Raw genomic sequence first — 11953 nt, forward strand, 5'->3', positions numbered from 1 at the left:
TTCTGGCGGCCGCTACTTAGAGCGACAGGGAGGCATTGCCAATGCTCACGGGGTTTCAGAGTTGCATCTTAAAACACAAATGTACGTTAGGGTTTCCATATTAAAACCAGGGTGGAAACTGGCTCCTGAGAGGATCTGACGTATACGATTAGGGGACGCTTTAAAAACACGACCGATGACTCTTCTGCCATCGCCTCTCGGCCCCCGTACACGGACCCGGTGTTGCTCCCGACGTCCAGCACATGAGCTCTGGACCAGGACTTCGGGGATCATGTCTTGGCTTCGTCTCTCACCGGCTGCGTGACCTTTCCCAGGGTGCATCACCTCCCTGAGCCTTGGTGTCCTTATTTGTAAAAAGAAGGGAATAACGCCCACTTCACTGGGCTGTTGCGCGGACTAGACGATGCTGTGGGAGCATTTAGCAAATGGTGGCAAGAGCCGTTAACATTTACTGAGAACTTGCTGTGTGCCAGACATTTCTAAGCAAGTGCTTTACACGCATGAGCTCTGAGCAGCCCCATAACCCTAAGAGGTTGGGCTCAATGACCGTTGATCAATATCTGTCAGTTTCAATATCACCAGGCATATCCCCTCACCCTATTTCTGGTGACTGCATCAAGACTTCAGTGGGGAACCCAGCCCACCCTGCCTCTAAGCCCTGGGCTCTGGAGGGTGAATCGGCTGACCCGGGCCTAAGCCAATCAGCATCTCACCCGGATGTCACCTGCACGGTGACTGGTCTGTTGGTGGGCACTGGACCCGTGGGTTTCCCTCAGCTGCACTTGAACCTGAGAGAACAGCTACAGTCCCGAGTGGTGGGGGGATGGGGGCCTGCCTGCAGGTGGGCCAACCTTCAGGAAACAGAGTCCCCTGGGCCAGGAGCAGCCGGTCGTCTCCGCTGACACCGTGTGACCCGCTCAGAACGCCTGCCTGGGACTGGCCCCGCTCTAGACTTCTCCATGACCTGTGTCCGTCAACTCGTTCTGGTTGAGGCGGTTCGGCTGGGATTTCTGGCACATGTAACACAGAGTCCCACATGATACAGAAACGGGACGAGCATGGTTGTAAGACATATGGGGGAACACGAACGGCTGTCCTTTTCTTCCCAAGTTCCCATCTGGGCCCAGAACGTGGGAGCTTCCTGGGCAAGCATGGAGGAGGGCCGTTTGGCCCAGACGCCGGTCCTTCCCCCATCTGCCCCTCACCCGGGAGGGTGGAGTTGGGGGGGTTGCGAGCTCTCTGTTGGGGGCTGATGTACACACGCAGGTCTGCCTCTCACGGCTCCTCCGGCTGCACTGACAGCAGATGGGAAGTTTCCAGGGGCTGTGGGGCACGGGGGTCAGGGGGGTCACCTATTACTTAAGGACTACAGACTTTGTATCTGGGGTGATGAAAAAGTAGAAGCAGTTAATGATTATGGGTTAATGATTAAGACATTGGGAATGTGCTTAATGCCCCTGAATCGTACATTTTAAAATGGCAAATGTGACGTATGTATATGTGTGTATATGTGTGTGTGTATATACATACATATACACACACATAATTTACTGCAATAAAAGAAACATTTCAAAAAGTAAAACAGGGACACCTGAGTGGCTCGGTTGATTGAGCGTCCGACTTCAACTTTGGCCCAGGTCATGATCTCACAGTTCTTGGGCTCTGGCCCCAAGTCAGGCTCTGTACTGACAGCCTAGAGCCTGCTTGGGATTCTCTGTCCCCCTCTCTCTCTGCCCTTCCCTGACTCGCACGTGCATGCTCTCTCTCTCTCAAAAGTAAATAAACATTAAAAAAAAATAAAAGATTCTCTCTGCCCCCCTTAGATAGAGAGAGAGAGAGAGAGTAAAACAAAAAACCAGCCCTACTGGGAAACCACCCCACCTCCCCAGAGAATAGTCCGTGTGGCTCTGTGAGCATTTCACAATGACTAAGGGGCGCAGAGCCCGCGTAGGAACATGTGTATCAACGGAGCCAGCAGAGCAGCCTGGAATCAGCCTGCGGCCAGGCCTCCTCATCCCAGGCTGCCTCTGTTCCCTGCTGGCCCACACTCCCTGCTGTCTCTGTTGGCGATTTCCTATGTGCTCCGGCTCTCCGTTCACACTCGTAAGCCCAGCTTTCTGGCCACCAGCCCCTGACAGTCTCGAACGTCCTAGTCCCCCCCCCCCCCCACCTTCTCCACCGGCCTTTCCCACAGACTGAGCTTTTCTACCGCAGTCTACACCGTATCCCTGATTTTTGCCCTAGTGGCTTTCAGGACAGGAATCTGGTGTCATTAGGCTGGGCGGAGCCCCCAGAGTCAGGAAACAACTCCCTGCCGTTTACTACTCTGTTAGCTACCCAAGAGGCAATTCACAGGCATGTATTGACCCAACTTGAAAATCAAGAGACTGGGCTTCCCAGCACGGGGAGGGAGGGCGGGGAGGGGACAGCCACCTGCCACCTGAGGGAGACGGTCCGGTCCCCTCTCCGCTCATGGATAGAACTCAGCATCCACGGAGGTTGGATGGCATCGGGCCTGGGAGCAGGGACCCTGCAAAACCACGGGCCTGGACTGTCCAGCAGGGCCTTCTCTCCAGCGCAGACCTGTGAGGTCACCCGGGGCAGCTGCAGAGGCGGGGGCCAGGCTCCCCGAGCAGCCACATGGAGACCTGCCCGAAGCACGGGCCCCTCCTGGTCCACAGCCTCATGGCCTCCATGGCCTGGCGTGATTCGGAGGCTGGCGCAAGACATCTGACCTTGTCCCACCGACCCGGCCCCTCCTCGTCCGTGTGGTCACCCTGCCTTCCCCAGCTCTTCCTCACTGCCACCACGCTTTGCAAACGCGAGCTGAAGGCCACAGCCCTCCACCTGCCTGGCCCGGGCAGGCCGAGACACCAGCCCTCGCTGAGACCAGCTGGCTACAGATGTGGGGGTCCCACTCACACCGTCAAGTCCAATAATTCGCCAGAATGACGCGTGAAACTCAGGAAAGCGCTATACTTACAGTGACCGTTTCATTGTAGCAAAAGGATACAAATCAGAACCAGCCAGCGGGAGAGACCCGGAGAGCAGAGCCGGGGCTTCTGTGTCCTCGGGGAGGCAGAACCCTCCTGTCCCTGAGGACTGACAGTAGGCCTGAAACTTCGCCAACCCGGGAAGCTCTCCGGAACTCCAGCGCTTATTGTTGGGGTCTCAGAATCGACCGAATTGTCCCCTGTGTGACCGGACTCCGCATCCAGCTCCTGCCCCTCCCCACACACGGGGGAGTGATCCGTGGCTCAAGTCCCAGCTCTCTAACCGACATCTGGCCCAAGCCCTGTGGTTCTCATTATGATTGCCAGACACCCTGCAGCAACACCGGCAGGAAATGTTGAAAAATAGGGGCTCGTTAAGCGTCCGACCTCTGGTCAGGTCGTGATCTCACAGTCCGTGAGTTCAAGCCCCGCGTCGGTCTCTGTGCTGACAGCTCAGAGCCTGGAGCCTGTTTCGGATTCTGTGTCTCCCTCTCTCTCTCTCTCTCTGTCCCTTCCCCAATTGCACTCTTTCTCTCTCTCTCTCTCTCTCTCTCTCTCTCTCTCTCTCTCTCCCTCTCTCTCAAAAATAAATAAACTTTAAAGCAATGTTTAAAAAAAGAAAAATAGAGGCTTAGTCCTTACAGGGCCTGGAAATTACACAGCACCCCTGGGGCCACACGGCGAGGTCGCAGGTAGAGAAAGAGGGGTTTGGCTTTGGCTATTACTGGCGTCAAGGGTGAGGGCCTAGGGTTTTGTGGGCTTACTCTTTATCAGTGAATTTAGAACATAAGAGCAGGCATTTAAAGCACAGGAGGGTGGCCCAAATGATCAGTTACTGAATTCAAGCAGGATTTCTAAAACAAAGGGAACTCGGTATGGGGATGTGGTGAGCTCTTTATCTAGTGACGTGGCTGGCAGCGTGCTTATTGTAGATAGCCCTCTGGAAATGGATGCTGGAAGCAATGAACGCTAAAGTCAGGCACTTGCAGTAAAAAAAAAAAAAAAAAAAAAAAAAAAAAAAAAAAAAAAAAAAAACAAAAACTGTCTGGAGCGCCTGGGTGGCTCAGTCGGTTGAGCGTCTGACTTTGGCTCAGGTCATGATCTCGCGGTTTATGGGTTCGAGCCCCACGTTGGGCTCTGTGCTGACAGCTCGGAGCCTGGAGCCTGCTTTGGATTCCGTGTCTCTCCATCTCTCCGCCCCTCCCCTGCTCTCTCTCTCTCTCTCTCTCTCTCTCAGAAATAAATAAACATTTAAAAAAAACTGTCAGGCTTTTATTTCTACGTCAGCATAATATATGCAGGGTTCCCGTACCATGAGTCACCTCTTCAGCAGAAACTGTCAGGTGTGGTCCAAGGCCCCCCCTTACTCCCCCCAAGAATTGCAAAGACACTCCCATCTCCCATCATTAGGGAAATTCCAAAGGTCTAGAGGTTACTTCCCAGGAACTGGGGCTAAAGGCCAACTAAATTCCTTATTAGACAACCAGCTACAAACATCCCTTTGGGTATAAGATGCTGGGACAGGAGCATCTACATTTAAATTCTGTAACTGGGTGGGTATTTAACCAAACAGCGAAATCACAGTCCTGTAATCACACGCATGCTGCCTTTGGCCTACCCACTTTCTGTGAATAACTTTGTTTGTTTTCTAATTCCATAATTAACATCGGTAAGTATCATATTCTATTGAAAGCCATCTGTTTTATCAGAACTATGTTATCGATCACCCTAAAATTCAGGAACTTCATCCTGGCCTCCCCCCTCCATTAGGCAGGTGGAAACCACACGTGGACAATCAGTGTAAGTCAGCATGTGCCCAGGGAGGCCACGAGAATTGCTAGGAATCTCCAGAAAGTCATTTACCACAAGGCTTTCCTGGGGATTTTCGGCACTCTCCAACTAACATCAGTGAGAAAAAGCAAGTCGATCTAAAAGGAAATTATTACACCTGTAAAAATATGAACATTCTCCTCTTCCTTTGGGCAAATGGGGCAATGGTTTGCTATCTGCCCCAGATCGTGTCACCAATGGTCGAACTCTTCAGGGAATTCAGATCACATGGAAAGTTTCCGGGCCTCCGGGGAGGGAGACCAGAACACCGTGTCTGTACTTTACAGATCGGAGGGCTGTGAGCGATGATGCCCACCACAGCCTCCAGGCAGAACCAGGGAAAATGGCGAGAGACACAGACCCTGGCTGAGCAAGTCCAAGAAACCATCTTGGTAGAATCCCAAAATGATCAGGGCAGACGAGTAGTAACACATCCTAACCAAAGCCCTCAAAATGCCGAGCTGTCTTGAAAATACTAACATGAAAACCCCATAATGAAACATCAGTTCTTAGAGGGACCAAACTTCTCCCCCCAGTCCCCTCCTGGGACCAAACTTCCCTTCAGAAAGTCACTTTAGGTGGTAGACAGTGGGAATGAAGGACATTGGGTGATTTTAAAAGCCCCTCACCATAGCACCCATCACTGGCCAAGAAAGTCAGGGTGCTTCCTGCCTTCCCTGAGGAGTTAGAGTTGCTAAAGAGACCATGATTTCTGTGTTCTTGATCATACCGCTCTAAGACATTGGTGCACGCACTGTCCTTATTCCGTGTCTGCTCCCAATCTTTTGCAGCATATCCAAGAAAGGAGGTAGAAGTTGCTAGTCTTATTAAAGAACTGGCACAATTCACATTTTCTGCGTTCCGTCGGGCCAAGCAAGACACAAGGTCAGCCCAGATTCTTGATGTGGTTAGCCACGCATGCATGGTGGGACTGATGGAATTCATGGCGCTATCTTGGGACTCAGCCTCCCACGGCTCCTAACAGCATCCATTCCTTCGGAGAGCCACATAGCTGCCGGAATATGTTCCATGGTGTGTTCAACCAATCTTCTACATCTCAGCGTTTAGGCTGTTTTCAATTACGAATAAGCCCCTAATGAATAAGATTGTGCACATTCTTTTTTGTACCATTGGATACATGTCTTCGGGGTAAATTCCTAGAAGAGGCTTTATTTGGCTAAAGAGTACATGTACTCATTGCCTAGGGCTCCCCTAACAAAGCACTCTACTGACCTTGTGGTTTTAAACAACAGAAATTTATTCTCTCACAGTTCTGGAGACTAGAAGTTCAAAATCAAGGTGCTGGCGGGACCGAACTCTCTAAGAAGATCCTAGGGGAAAATCCTTCTTGGCCTCTTCCAGTTCCTGGTGCTGCCGGCCGGCCACGTTTAGCATTCCTGGGCTTCTAGAAACATCACGTCAACCTCTGCCTCCTTTGTCATGTGAACGCCTCCCTGAGGCTGGGTGTCTTCTTTTCTTATAAGGACAGCGGTCATACCGGGTTTATGGCCCACCCTACTCCAGCATGACCTCATCTTAACTTAGTGACATCTTCAAAGACCCTATTTGTAAATGAGGCCACATCGACAGGTTCTGGGTGGACATCAACTAGAGCAGACACCATTGAACCCAGCACTGTTATCTGTAGACGTAGTTTGGCTATGTCGTGTGGAGTACCCTCCATGGAGCTGTGCCTTGTCGTTCTCCCCAGCGGGCTGTGGGACCACCTGCTTCTTCCCAGCCAGAGACACAGCGTGTCCTCAGGCTTTGGAGTTTCTGCCAGCCCGGTCCATGTTGGACAGTACCACAGTGTTCTGTTGTTCATACGGACAAAGCAAGCATGTCTTCTCATGCGTCTACTTGCACATTTTTTGGTCCGTTCAAATCTTTGCCTACTTTTCCAATGGGTTGTGATCTTATTCCCTCCATTTTTCCCATAGAGCTCATCTAGTGTTTTCCCTCAATCCTTTGCTGTTGTCCGTTTTTGTGCTGGTTTTCCCATCCACAGAGCCCTCTCGGCTGTTAGCTTGTGAAGTGCTTCAAAAACATGGCAGCCGGGTTTCTGCAACTTCCTGGCCGCGTGACCCTTTCCCAGGGGCTTCTAGACACTCTTTTTCCTCGGTTCTCCTTTTTCTGCAAAATATTTTTTCTTACCATGGGCATGGAGCCCTGCCCCAGAAGAAAACCCGGGGGGATCCATTTTGTGAGTCAACAGGGTCTAGACAGCTCCAGCCCCTTTCACGTGCGGCAAGGACGATGGCAGTCAGCCACCACTGGGGTGGGCACCACCCCTCCCAGCTTCACCTGCTGCACGTGTGCAAATCATTTTCTCTGCTCAACAGTGAAAACCCCGGGGCCGCTGTCCAGGTTTCCTCTTCTTGGGGCCATCAGACATCCCGGTACTTCCTCTGCTTTTTCTTGCAGACACAAAAACACACAAGTCTCTGCACTGTCAATGGTTTATTTCCATCTGCCTGTATTTTGAAGTTCTTAAGAACATCTTATGACCCAGTTTCGTTGTTGTATAAATGTCATGCATGGAACCCATGGCGTCTGCTTCTCTACCTAGTTGTTCTGGCTCCTTATGGGGGATTCGGAGAGAGTGAAACGTTACACTACAGCCAGTGTGGCTGTCTCCACCCGCGTGCTCAATCTTTAAGAAATCTTTATGCATTACTGCAATTGGCCCCATGTCTCCAATATACATTACACATAATTTCTACTGGATTGTGTGTTTTTCTCTTTAACAATGCATACAGTACTTTTCGGTGGGTACAGAGTTTTTTTTTTCTTTCCAATTTTTATGGGTTCCATTTGATTCATCTTTTCTTTCATGACATTTGGAATTGGGGTCATAATGAGAAAGGCTTTCCCCACAGAAAAACTCACTGATGTTGTTTTCTAGAACGTGTATAATTTCATTTCTTACACGTATATTGCTAATTCGCTTGGAGTGTATTGGTGCGTATGGTGTGAGGTATGGTTATTTAACGTCTCGGCATCATTTATTAAAAAGCCAATCACTTGTCCAGCATTTGAAATGTCACCTTTATTATATAATAAATTTTCATATGTAATCGGGTTATTTGTGGACTTTTATCCTGTTCCATTGATCTGACTACCCATGAAACAAAGAAACTTTCTTTTTGCAACACTTGTTATGAAGTATCAAAGACACACACACCAAAAAATTTGAGGAGTGTGACAATGATCGCCTGTGTCCCCGTCACCCAGGTTAAGAAAGAATTAGTCACCATCAGTCAGACCAGCGGGAGATAGACTGAGGAAGCTATTTAGTTGCAAACACTTTCTGCCTTTCCTTAGTAGAGGAAGGGCGAAAGAGGAGCCCAGAGACACGCAAAACTATTCTCAGGGCTTGAGACAGAATGCAGGAACTTTCAACATTTGCCTGGCTGAATTTCAGAATTGCTATGGACTGGGGACTCCCGTAGGCCCTGCATGTCCCACTTTTTCTGAGCAGGAAGATCTACAGCTGTCCCGCCTGTTAGCGCAACTGGGACAGGACCCGGGCCTCTAGCTCCACAGACCTACTGGTCAAGGGGAAGCATACTTACAGAAGCACACCCCGAGAGCCTCGTTCACACCCACATCCGACTCAGATGGTAAGACTCTGGGTGTCGAGCTGATGCGATAGGGGTGTGAAGTCTCAGGGGAGTCTTGCAAAGAGGGTGAGGGTGTTTTCCACGGGAGAGGGATGTGACTCTTTAAGGGCCAGAAGGCAGACTGTATCGGGTAAGCTCTAACATGACCCCCAATCTCCCCGCCTTCTGGTATTCACAGCCCTTCCATTAGGTGTGGGCTGGACTTAATGACTGGTTTCTGAAACAGCAACACAGCAAAAGCGATGGGATGTCACTTCCAATATCTGGTTACAAAAAGACTCTGGCTCTCATCCTAGGGGTTGTCTCTTGCACTCTCTCGCGCTCCCTGCGAACGATGCCAGCTGACCTGCTGTGAGCCGATCTGTGCAGAGGCCCCCCTGGCAAGGAGCTGAGGAAGCCTGCAGCCAACAGCCCGAGGACCTGAATCCTGCCAACCTCCACATGAGGGAGAGTGGACGGGGATCCTTCCCCCGTCAGCCTGGGAAAGAAAGAGCCCAGAGCCTCAGTCTACCCCTCTGCCACAGCGGGAGAGACCCTGAGAGAACCCAGCAAGGCTCCGTCCAGATTCCTGCACCACAGAGAGTGTGAGATGGCCAATGTCTCTGGTATTAACCCGCTCAGTTTTAGGATCATTTGTGATGCAAACATAGACAGCACAGAAATGGACCAGTAAGTTCTAGAAAGCACAGACCCAAACAGAGCTAGAAGAATTCCTCTGGGACTGGGTAACTTGAGGGCGGAGGCTGAACCTCTTGGCCGCTGACCCCAGCTCCTGGAGCACTGCCTGCACACAGTCTGCTCAGTAGAACTGTTTCAGAAGGATAAGACCTGACTCGGGGGGGTGGCGTGGGGGGCGGGGTGGTCAAGTAGGTCTTGGGAAGCAGACAGTAGGCAGAGTAGATCTAGGTGTCATGAAGTTTGGAATTGAAAGGAGTTCCAGGAAGGATATGGGTTCATAATGCTGCCTCGGAAATTCAGCCACCTGGGCACAAATGTGCTTCCGGGCTGCCCCTGACCTGATCCCCCGGAGTCACATAAGAGTCTGGACACAGCTGGAGTGAGCACTCGTTGGCGTGAGGGGTCCCCTCAATTTCTGTGTGATGCTGTTGAGAAGGGGCCTTGCAAAGGGAGGCAGCCCAAGTTCAGGTCTCTGATGCTTGCTCGCTATGTGACCTTGAGACAGTTCCCTACCCTCTCCGAGCCTTGGTCCTTCGTTTGGTGGTTGTGGCGATAAGGTAGCTTCACAAACGGTCACTCGAATCCACTTCAATCCGGCTTCGAAATCACCCTTGATTCCATCAGACTCAGTCCCGGGTCTCACAGGCCATGCCTCACAGCTTCCACTTCTTTGCGCCGGCCCCTCCTCCGGCCCCTCAGCTCCCCAGGACAGGGACTAGCACCCTGGGGCTCCCACTCCAGGAGGAGGCTTGCACCCGAATGCCGCCGATTGGCCGTGACCTTCACTCCTAGCCTCGCACACCGCGACCACTCACTTGGACTGTCCAACTCGGGATGAGTGGCAAGGGACACCTCAAAAGCACAGTGCCCCTCATCCTTTTGAGGAGGAGGAATGAACCGTCCTGAGCTGGGAAATAAAAAGAGACTAAAGATGAAATAAAGCCGGTGTCCACCTGCTGCACGGGGAGGCCTGACTGGGACCCTCCAGTCCCGGGGGGGGGGGGGGGGGGGGGGGGGGGAGGTCAACGATCCTCCGCGGTGCAACACCGCCCCCTGGTGGCGAAGACTGAGATCGCACCCACGAGGTCTCCACACCCGGCCCTCCTCGCTGGCCTCCCCCCCTTCTCCCTCAGAGGCCAGAAAACTGAACTTTCTTCCCCAGAACAAAACGTAAACATAGTATTTGCTTTCTACCGTGAAAGGTTTCAAAATATGCGTCTTAAAACCCTGTGCGAATAAGGTTATGGGACGTCCCAACTTAGAGGTCACGTGGCTACTTTTGTGGAATTAATGATAATCCCAGTACGTGAGCCGAGGCACTGGACCGGGACTAATCTAACTCAGTCCTCAAAGCAGCCATGCAGGAGCGCAGTTGTTACCCCAGTTTTACGGGTGCAGAAGTGGACTCGGAGGGACGAGGGCCCAAGGTTTGGAGGTCAGTGCTAGGAATCTACGGCCGGGCTCTCAAACATTCTGCTGTAAAGGGGGCAGGAAACACGATGGTTTTTGCTTTGGTTCGCCCCAAAACTCAGGATGAATTCTGATTTGGTTTTCAAAGTTCCTACATTTCTTCCCCCACCGAAGACTGACTTTCTCTTAAGCAACTCCAGATCCCGGCTTGTTTCCAGGGAAAGTATGAATCACCCCTTTGAGAAAGTTGATTTCCCACAGACTTATTTGCAAGGGAGCCAGGTAGGAGCGGGGAAAGTGAGCCAGCAGGAGGCTCACATTCTGGGCTGGTGGTTCCCACAGGCCCGGTGGAGATAGGATCACCCAAGGTGGCCGATGATTCCAGAACAAGGCTGTGCAGAGGCAGCGGGCTAAGAAATCGAATGAAACCCAGCACTCATCGCCAAGCACATGCTGCTGCTCTAAGGCCTGGGTTGGGCTTGGGGATCTCCGTGACTCAGATGGGCACAGTTTGCTGGCACTCAGGGAGTCCTGAGTAGGCAGAAGGCAGGAGAGAGGAAGGAACAGGGAGAGAACTGCCTGGGGAGGAATGACAGTCTGGATCCTCCCTCTGGAAATGCTCCAGATTAGGACCCTGATCGAGCACATGGGACACAGCAAGTGCGAAAATGGAGCAAATAGGTGGGTGCTGGAGGGTGAATCTGGGAGGTGACCTGCATGGCCTTCCATCCCGGGCTCTCTGAAGACTGGAGCAGTCCTGGGCACGCCCCACACTGGGGTCTGGGAGCAGGCAGTGAGCCAGAGCCCCCTCAGAGCAGCACCCAGACGCCCCTTCGTCTGGAGAAGGGCCCTTTGTGCCAGAATTTCCTTGGAGCTGAAGGCATCAGAACACCCTTCCGAAGGGATTTTGGGGACGAGGACATGAAGCAAAGACTGGGGGACGACGGGGAAGAGAAGGCAATGCAAGTCCTCTTCTCAGGGAACGGATAAAGAAAATGGGGACAGTGAGTCAGCGTTGGTGCCACCGACATTTACGGAGCACCGGCGATGTGCGTGCTCACAGTGCAAGAGTGTGGGACGCTGCCCCGCAGAAGTCACAGAGTTAAGTCACACTAGCCATGGATACTCCTGCTCATGCCCTTGGCCAACAGACGCATCTGTGCTGAGGACATAAGTGAGGATGAGAAGGGCTTTCACGGTGACACCTTCTGCAAGACCATCCCCAACACCCGCCCCTCACCGCTCCCGCCTTGCCTGGCGCACGCGCCCTTCTTCCCTGCTTTATTTATAATCCCTTTGCTTCTATCACCGACATCCCTTTTTACCGCTTTTCTTTATGCCTCCAAACCTCCCCTAACATGCATCTGCCCTCAGCTCCCGGGCCTTTCTGAAGTTTTGCAAAAACGTTCTCTTTTATTA

The sequence above is a fragment of the Prionailurus bengalensis genome, chromosome C1 (assembly GCF_016509475.1).
Source record: "Prionailurus bengalensis isolate Pbe53 chromosome C1, Fcat_Pben_1.1_paternal_pri, whole genome shotgun sequence".
NCBI classification, from domain to species: Eukaryota; Metazoa; Chordata; class Mammalia; order Carnivora; family Felidae; genus Prionailurus; species Prionailurus bengalensis.